Source organism: Octopus bimaculoides, chromosome 3 (genome assembly GCF_001194135.2).
Source record: "Octopus bimaculoides isolate UCB-OBI-ISO-001 chromosome 3, ASM119413v2, whole genome shotgun sequence".
NCBI lineage: Eukaryota > Metazoa > Mollusca > Cephalopoda > Octopoda > Octopodidae > Octopus > Octopus bimaculoides.
The window spans coordinates 61,987,704-61,998,162 of record NC_068983.1 but is presented as its reverse complement, the minus strand read 5'-3'; the positions used below and the strand labels follow the sequence as shown (position 1 = coordinate 61,998,162).

Genomic DNA, 10,459 nt, shown 5'->3' with positions numbered 1-10,459 from the left:
GACAATATCTGATGATGTCATTCTATCAACGTATGGACGCTGGTTACTCACGTTCATAGTTTACGTTTGGTTTCTGAAATTTTGAATTTTCAATCACCTTTTGGTTTGAACTTGAGAAAGACTGACGTTCTGTCGAAATATCGTTCAAAAAATAATACATCTAAAATCGCACTCTTCGTCTTAACTATCTACCTTCGTGAAGAGTTACGTCAATCCTTTTTTTAAAATATTATAATAATAATAATAATAATAATAATAATAATAATAATAATAATAATAATAATACCGGACCTCGTGCTGGTCGACAAGGTGAACCACATATGCTATCTAGTTGACGTTACATGCCCCTTTGATACACGAATAGTCAAGAAGGAAGCCGAAAAAATAGATAGATACAAAAATCTTAATTACGGAATAGCATGGCTATGGAAAATGATGACTAAAAGTGATTTGAAACCGGAAACGGAGGCTCTAATAAGTGCTGCCCAAGTACAAGCACTAAGAACAAACTACATAAAATACAGAGTAAACAACACATCAGAAAGTGATTAGTGCAGAGTCTGTGGACAAAACGGTGAAAACGTATGGCATATTACCAGCCAATGTACGCCACTAGCCCAGAAAGAATATAAGAGACGTTACGACAATATAGAAAGGCTTGTCCATTGGACACTTTGCAACAAGTATGGACTTGACAGAGGAAAAAATTGTTACGACCACAAAGCCGAAGGCATCATTGAAAATGATAATGCAAAGATCTTATGGGATTATATGATTCAGTGCGACCATGAGAAAGAGAATAGGAACCCGGATATAGTCTTAATTGAGAAAGAATGCAAACGATGTTGGATCATAGATATAGCATTCCCAGCTGACAACAGGGTATGCGATAAGGAAGAAAGAAGATAGATATAACAGGTTAGCTTGGGAGGTAAAGCAGTTGTTGATGAAAAAGGTGGTAGTGGTACCAAAAATTATCGGAGCCCTGGAGACAGAGAGTACAAATCTCGTGAAGTACATGGAACAAATAGGGGCTACAATATGGGTGAAGCACATGCAGAAAACAACACTGCTTGAAACCGCTCGAATACTCCGGAAGGTTCTCGTAAAATATTTGTCCTCATCTTGTTTGTTGTTAACACAACGTTTCAGCTGACATACCCTCCAGCCTTCATCAGCTGTCGTGGGAAAATTTCGAACCTGGGTTCTCATTCGATGCTGTTATTATTATTCAGATCACTGCCTGGTGTCGAACTCGGAATCTTGGTGTTAGTAGCCCGCGCTCTTAACCACTACGCCATATGCCTATTGGCAATTATGGAGTGAATTTTTAGGGCTTATAAATCTAATATCTTACTATGCTTCCTTAATACCGGTTCCCATATGCTATTCATATCTGCACTCGGTCTGCTTAGGAGGTTGTTGTGTCCTAGCATATGTGCTGCTTCTTTTAGTTTTCATATTTTCCAGTGGTGTTCTCTGTCTCTTAATTTAACTTCATCCCCTGTGGGATGAAGTTAACAAAAATAATAGATGAAGTTTAAAAAAATAATAGACAGAGAACACCACTGGAAAATACGAAAACTAAAAGAAGCAGCACATATGCTATGACACAACAACCTCCTAAGCAGACCGAGTGCAGATATGAACAGCATATGGGAACCGGTATTAAGGTAAAATACAAAAGTATTAGATTTATAAGCTCTAAAATTCACACCATAATTGCCCACGGGTGGTTAAAAGCGCAGGCTACTAGCCCTAAGATGCCAAGTTCGATTCCAGGCAGTGACCTGAATAATAATAATAATAACAACAACAATAATAATAATAATAATAATAATAATAATAATAATAACATCATCAAAAATGCCTTAGGAATGAGAACCCAGGTTCAAAACACCTGATGAAGGCTGAAGGGTATATCAGCCGAAACGTTGTGTTAACAACAAACAAGATGAGAACAAATATCCGTTAAAATGTAAATAATGTACATAATTTATTATCTCTTAAATATAGAACTATAATTTATTTTATTTGTCACTTGGGCAATAATAATCCAAGGCCAGAAATTTGGGGAAGGGAGACAGTAGATTAATTTGACCCCCAGTGCTCAACTGGTACTACTTTTATCGACACCAAAAGGCTGAATGGCAAAGTCGACCCTGACGGAACTTGAACTTAGAATGTAACGACGAATGAAATGCCATTAAGTATCTTGCCCGGCGTGCTAACGATTCTGCCAGCTTGCTGCCTTAGTAATCCTTTCTACTGGAGGGACAAGGCCTTGAAATTTTGCGGGAGAGGATTAGTCAATTACATTGACCCCAGTGCTTCACTGGTAATTAACTTATTGACGTCGAAAGGATAAAAGGCAAAGTCGACCTCGGTAGAATTTGAACTCAGAACGTAGCGGCAGACGAAATACCGCTAAGCATTCCCCCCAGCGTGCAAACGATTTTTCCAGCTCGTCGCCTTAAAAATAATACTAATCCTTTCTACTGTAGGCACAAGTCCTGAATTTTGAGGGCGGGGAGAATGTGATTACATTGACTCCGGTGGGTCACTGGTACTTAATTTACGACCCCGAAAGGATGAAAGGTTAAATGTGGCGAGCTGGTTAAGGGCAACGAATTGCCAGAAACTTTAGCGAGTTAGTAAAACTGCATAGCATTATCTCTTCTCAGTTCAAAATCCGCAGTATTCTACTTTGTTGTTCATCCTATCATGGCTGATACGTTAATTACTAGTTGAGCACTGGGGTAGATGTGAACAACTATTTCTCTTCCAGAAAATTGATGGCCTCATGCTAAGATTTGAAATCATTATTGTTAATGTCGGATTAACGTTTTTGCAGTATTTAGTAAATTCCTTTTAGATTCTGACTTCAAATCCCAATGTATTTAACATCACTGCATAGCATTGGGTGAGATTAAACTACAAAAAAAATGTCATATACTGGTTTCAGCTGAACTATAATAAACTTGTATCATTATAATCAATCTTAGATACTTGATTGAAAATTAAATGTTTGCCTTTATAACACAGTATTACTTCCCCAGTGATTTTTTTCTTAAATGTCCAGATTAATTGGATTTTAATGCAATAATAAGAAAAAAATATTTCAAGTTCTAGATAGGAAATTAAATCAACACATACAAGCAAATTAACTTTAAAAAATCTGTAAAAAATAAGGAAAGTCTTTTGCTGAGAATTTTGAGAAATATTAAGGTAGCTAGATTAGATAAAATTGTTGACAAAATCCTCCACGCGAAATTAAACAGCCTTTAAACAATCGATTTAAATCTATATCATAAAACAATGTGTCTTATAAGTGACATAAACGAAACTGACATTTACAATTTACATTCAGACGTTTTCCTACTTCGCTGTTGTTTTTACTAGATATAACATTATCGACTATATCTGTCAGATACAATGTTGTAAATTTAAGATTTCTGAGGAATTTTGTTTGGCGCCTAGAAAGTTATGTTAGATACTTGGAATAAGTAGAGTTCATTTTAATATTAACAGAAGAGACAAGGCAAGGAAACTGCTCGTTGGTGAACTAATGGCTGATACGTGTTAATTCATTCATCAACACGTATCAGCCAGCAATCTTTTGCATGCTGTCTATGAACTGTCTATGTCTGGTGACAGCACCATTCTATATATATATGTGAGCAGAGTACGACTCCTAGGAATTTTCTAGAGTTTTACTTACTGATAAGGAGAGGATTTTTTCTCCGCTATTGATAATAACCCTAGCGTTTATAATGCAGTTTTGGTGATGTTATATTTACGAATCTTGACATGAAAGATCACTCGTAGCATTTGTAGCGATTGCATAAGCTTTCGTGTGATTTCTATGTATGTTTTCAATATCATTACAACTGTAAGCAGTGCAAAACGATAATTAATGAGTACTGCTATTAGTGTCTTCTTGATTAAGACATCGAGTTAACTAGAATGGACGGTAGACTATAGCAAATGGATTTCTTCAGGTGTTGTGTGGACGGTAATTGTGTTCAGATCGTGACACGTATAGGTAAACTAACAAGGTTTTGTTGGTTGATTCTATGTTTACGCTGATACCACTTTTTGGAACAATTGTATAACAAAAGGTATAACCAGAACACTTAAATATATAACAGTATCAACCCCCAGCACAGATGAAGAATAAACGAACTATAGGTTAGTTTAGATATGTTTGAGTCATATTTTAACTTCTAAAGGCAATTTAACTGTAGTTACCATTTAGAAAAATTATCACCGATGGTAAAAGCTGTGAAAATACCATATCTTCCCAGTGCTTTCCTCTAGGAGATCCCAGACGCGTTTCTGGCTCTTTACCCTTCTTGAATGGGAAATACCGAAATGAGATAACCATGAGTAGATTCAAAGCCCTAGCTTTAGCTAAAACAATCAACATCAGTAACTTAGTAGCGCTCGCAATGGTTTTACACCCTTTACAATGAGAGAATTTTTCTCGACGGTACCTGCAGTTAATTTGCCCTTAGAAGTTAAAATATATCAAAAATATATTTCAACTAACCTAAAGTTTGATTAAAATATTTGTTTTGCATATATGTATCAAATGCTTTCTAGGGACAAGGTTTCACTAAAAATAGCAAATAGAAGGATTTTTCATCCGCTGTTTTATTCGATGAAACCAGTAAAAGTTACAGGATAACAGTAAACTTCCAAAGCGCATAGCAAATAGTATTTGAATTAGATTCAATAAATTGAGTAAATAGCTACGAGTTTCAAACCTAATTAGAAATAAAAGTAATCTTAAGACATATATTTGCTATTTGACCATAATTTAAAAGTCAACTACTTCATGAAACCCGATATGTTTTTCAGAATTAGCCAAGAAGCAAAGTCAATTCAAAATATAAATCTCAAGGTAAGTAAATATCACAAAATCATGTTAAGTATATTTTGTATCATCGCACGCATACATCTGTATGTGTGTGTGTGCGTGTGTACAAATTAAGTAGAAAATGTAACTGTGATAGTGGATGACAATGTAAAAGATACACTTAGCAAAATTTCACTATACTTGTTTTATTACAACAGTATACAAATGCTAAAACTCGGAGGGACATGTAAGGTGCAGTATGCTTGAAAACGAAGGTATTGTAAAATACGAAAAATTACAAAGATCCCACAGAAAAATAATAGGCTGCCGATATAGCCGTTTAAGTTACGGGATGTATAGCCTTGGAATTAAAAAAAGCAGATATGTTGTGATAAGAGTCTTGACACAGTTGGGGAAATTTATAAAAATGGAAAGTTTGAACTTGTTACAAAATTAATAGCCTTTCTTTTTAATTATTTGAAAAATTAGATTCTTTTATAAAATCATCTTGTGTTCTCATTTCGCATGATGATGGGACTAGTTTTATTTAACTAGAGATCAGCGTTGATTGAGTAAAAAATGGGCAATAGCAATGGCGTTACAGCCGTGACTTTCCAAAGGTCATATATGTGTGTGTGTGTGTGTGTGTGTGTGTGTGTGTGTGTGTGTGTGTGTGTGTGTGTGTGTGTGTGTGTGTGTGTGTGTGTGTCTATACTCGTACTAGTGATGAAAGGATTTGAACTTACACTCCAAAATCTTTATCGAGATTTCCGTGAAGTACAAAAATACAGAAAACTAAGGGTAGAGGGCATGGTATTTCAAGTCCGACAGCTGATTTGAGGGGTTCGTAATTACATAATAGTTGTAATGTTGGCAGATGTTTTTATACATCCAGTAGTTGATGCATTTAAACATTACCTTGAATACGGCCTCCGTCTCCCGGGGGTGGGGGAGGGATTGTCAGTATCGGTAGACAAAATGCTTTGCTATCTTTATGACCTAATCAACAAAAGCAAGTTGATATAACAAAAATTATTTCGATTTCATTCAATGTTATCGCCTCTAAAATATCTCTGATCTTTTACAATTTTTTTTTAAATCCTACATTTGTTCGAACCTATAATTTCCAAACTTTATAGCAAATCGCGTTCATTAGTAGAAATATAACTTTATTTCCGATGGCAGGACAATACGAACTCGCCCTGACATATTCTGATAAGTACTTTTTCATAATTGACTCTTTCGTGCCAGAATATAGCGACAGCTATCGCGTGTAGTACTTGTTTCAGACTTTGAACTCCGATTGATAGATGTATTTCTATACGAGGAAAATTCTATTACGCACTCAAGGGATGGTCATCCTCTTCCAGCGCAAGCGATTCGTTACAGTGTCCTGTTTAATTGAATCATTATTATAACATTGGGTTATTCTGTGTATATTTCTCGAGTTAATAACAATTTATGCGCGATTTGAAATTAAATCATATGAAATAAGTTTACTTAATGAAAATGAAATCAATATGAGCAGAAAGATCAATAAATATCCAAAATATTCAACGAGATAGGATCTGCCAAACTGGTTTGTAATTTACAGAGAAACAGAAAACTGTTACTACTTTATTCCAGTATTTAGAAGGAGGAGAAAGTGTACTCACCATTACTAGTGGAATATTTTCTCTTCGGGTGATTGCTGTTGTAGTTTAATCCAAAGTCAACCCTGAAAATATCAATATTAACTCTCGTTACCATCCTATTTTGTCACTCGAGCCATTGCATCATGATGTACACCATTCATTATGCGTCTTTCTTAAGCTGGAAGATAATGATTTGAGAGATATAAGGACCTCTCTATTGGCTCTATCTCTTTAGGTGGATGACGTTTGTGAAAATCTTAGTAGTGCGTGAGTATAAGCAGTTCTGCTTAACAGAAATTCTTCAGTACAGGCGGTGAGCTGGCAGAAACGTTAGCACGCTGGGCGAAATGCTTAGCGGGATTTCGTCTGCCGCTACGTTCTGAGTTCAAATTCCGCCGAGGTCGACTTTTCCTTTCATCCTTTCGGGGTCGATAAATTAAGAACCAGTTTCGCACTGTGGTCGATGTAATCGACTTAGTCCCCTGTTTGTCTTCTCTATGTTTAGCCCCTTGTGGGCAATAAAGAAATAAGAAATTCTTCAGCACAGGATCAGAGAATGGAAGAAAAGTAAGAATAACAGATAGAAAAAGAGTGACAAATCACGTTCGCAATTATTGTAAATTCTATGCGAGTCCAGGGATACGTAAATTGTTATTCATTGCGAATTATTCTTCAGTTGAGATATTTTTTCATGAATATAGTGTGGGATATTTTGTGTTCAGCAGCAACAAAGCGCCAGACATGTGAGAATGCTCCAACATGGGTCACGTATGAGCCGTATAAGAATCCAAAACAGATCAGAGTTGAATGGGTGTTTTGCAATGAAGTGAAACTCAGTTTTGAAAATAAAGTATCGATCAAGTTTTAATGGTGTTCAATCATGAAATATAGCCATTTTCTGAGATTTAGTATCATATAGGTCTGATGATTATCCTCATGCTTATGAATAACTGTTCTTTGGCGCAATACTATGTCATGATACTATTGAAAGAGACTACGCTGTTATCCATACACTGGGGGATGTTTTAGATATGAAATCAAGATGTGTTATCATCTTAATCAGCTCATGCTAGAAAGCAATAATGTGTGTACGTGTGTGAGTGTGCGTGCGCGTGTGTGTGTTTATGTGTGTGTGTGATTGTACAGACAGAAGACTGTGGGAGAATCAATCTGAGTCCCATCAAATTTGATAGAAAGTGGATATGCGTCAAATAGAATGGACTAACAATTAAAACCTAATATATGTGTTGTGCACGTTTTCAGGAAAGAGCACGAAATTCTTATATCGTGCATATCTGAAAATTTGCTGAAATTCTCAAGGAAGAGAAGGGGTTAAACATAATATTATCTCAGAAGTATCAGTGTTGAAGCACGTTTGAAGCACTAATGGGCTTATGGTGAAGAGATTCCTGTACAATAGAATAGAGGTAGACGTAACTGTCGTCTTTCAACTGATCAGGAAATCCCTTTAATACGAAGAGCTTTGCAGAGGAGCAGCTACTGATTAGATCTTAAGAATTTACCCGACTTGAAGAGGAAGTTTACCTTTGATATAGTTTAATTGTATAATCATGCTATGCGTTCAACTTTTAACGTTACAGTCTACCAAAGTAAACTGATAAAGAAGGGCTGACTGAATCTATTGACAATTACACTCGTAAATGTACTGTTCATATTACGAGTCCTTAATTTCTCCTACAGTAAATTCAGGATGGGATAAATACAGAAGCAAAACTCGTACATAAACGCGCGCGCGTGCAATAAAACACACTCACACACGTATATATGTGTGTGTGTGTGTGTGTGTGTGTGTGTGTGTGTGTGTGTGTGTTTGTGTGTTATCTACAGGATTAGCAGGAGCGGATATTGATGCCTATCCTTCGTTAACTCGATACTACGAATAATAAACTGGTAAAACAGGTTCATGAATCTGAAGTAAAAGATGCAAACCAAATTTAATTAATAGAATACCGAAAGCTTCGCACAAAATCCCATGATTTTAATATTGCAGATGTTTTCCAGACTTCATAATGTGTTGGTTGAATCGCAATAAATCAATAAAATTGTTATGCTACTCAATAAATATTTAGGCACTCTTCTATCACAATCAATTTTGAATATGGTAATAAATGCCAATACGTTATCCCAGACACATGCATCGGGATATGTTAATATTCTCCTTAAACTATAACAAGAAGCAAGTAATGAAAAGCATCTCTATAAATAGTTGACGGAAACTGTGTCAATGTAGTGAAATTATTGTGGACTCTCATTAGTAATCATGTATGTCTGCTCAAGCCAACTCAAGAGCCTCTTTACTTTCAATCCAAGTATTAGAAACACTGGAGAAATTCCATCACATCATACTCTACTGTTTTAAAATAAAAGGGAGAAGAATACAACCACCAATGCAATTATAGAGGTACAAATATGATATAATCAGGACTGAAACGCCTTTGACCATAGAACCATAGGGAAACTAAATATCGGCAAAGAAGATACTAAACGATAACAAGTTTAATAATTAAAATTCTTCACATTTCTAAACAAATGTCGTTGACAATTCGAAATAATTAGGATTGTAAAACGAAATCAATAATTTTCTCCATTCGATTTCTATGTACAATCCCACGCTTTTGTTATCTGCCTTTGTGATGTACCCTTTATTTGACGCGCTTGTAGAGAATACATAAAAGAATTCTTATAATTATTATTTTTTTATTATTTCTTTTCTTGATTCCTTCAGATTTTAAAAGTAAATTACTCCAAAAATTCTCCATGTTTTTTTTTTATTGTACTTTGAAAAAGAATTGTTTCTTATTTTTCGGTAGCAATCCAAAGAGAATTACACCGATAAATACCAAAAAGCTACCTTAAAAAATTATCAAAATAATATTAATGAACACATCACAAAAGAGTTATAATAGATAAAATATACCATTTTATTAATAATAATACACCGTTTCAATAATATATCATTTCAATAAAAGGCATTGCATGACAAATAACATGCTAGACAACCTTAAAAACAACAAAACGTCACAGTACAAACACGTAACTGTCAAGCCAAATTGTTTTGAAGACTGACAAAATGCCATCATTCACGAGTGTTCTGAAATGGATGATAAATCTATACATGGAACATTTTGCTGAAAGACTTTAACAAACATTTTGTTTTAAAAGACAAGCGCCAGACTGTAACAACCCAGCATCACAAAGGATGGATGATAAGGCGAGAAACATAGGTGTACTTTCCAAAGATTTCGCTTTTGAATCAGAAAACATTTGTATTCCGTTTTATCTATTACGCAATCTGAGCTAGCAGTTAAAGTGACAGTCTAAATTCTATGCAATCCCCCTGCCTATAAACGAGTGCCACAATATTTAGGAAAAAGGAACACAAGTGTCATCGTCAAGAGATTCATTGACTACGCCAACTTCTGCCTAATAATCACTTCTGTGAAATAATATTGCAGGTGGTCAGTGCAAATGTAACTCTCTGTGATATGTGGTCCCAAACGGTCACGATGGGACCACATATCACAAATCCCTTTGAATTTGCAAAGCCACCAAGCAGTATGAGTGTTGTGCTTCATCGAGTTGTGCTTGAAATACAATATCCAGGACAGAAGACCCAGCAGCTACAAGTGACAGTAAAAAAAAATAATAAACGCATAAATAGGCGCAGAAGTGGCTGTGTGGTAAGTAGCCTGCTTACTTCCGTTTTGCTCACTGCGCATGTACGTCAGACTGGCTACTTGCTGTGAACGAAGATAGACATGGGTTTCGGCTCTGTCTAAAGAAGGAAAGATTGAAGAATTCGCCGGGGTAAGTCGTTTTTGTTGCTCAGCTGGGCAGCAATTTATTGCTTCTATTTATTTTTTTAGTAAATTGTTGTCCAGCGGTGTTGCATCTTCGCTTTCCTTGGCGAGTTTTTTGTGTGTTCGTTGTACGAACAAATTTT

At 35.6% G+C, this 10,459-nt stretch overlaps 1 long non-coding RNA gene across 1 annotated transcript in view; it reads right to left on the bottom strand.

The window, feature by feature from the left end:
- The window catches only part of LOC128247291 (uncharacterized), a 74,092-nt gene that overhangs the window by 26,360 nt on the left and 37,273 nt on the right, over window positions 1–10,459 (bottom strand). The window contains exon 3 of the long non-coding RNA XR_008263661.1: window positions 6,517–6,578. This is a non-coding gene — a long non-coding RNA (uncharacterized LOC128247291). The remainder of the gene's footprint in view (window positions 1–6,516; window positions 6,579–10,459) is intronic.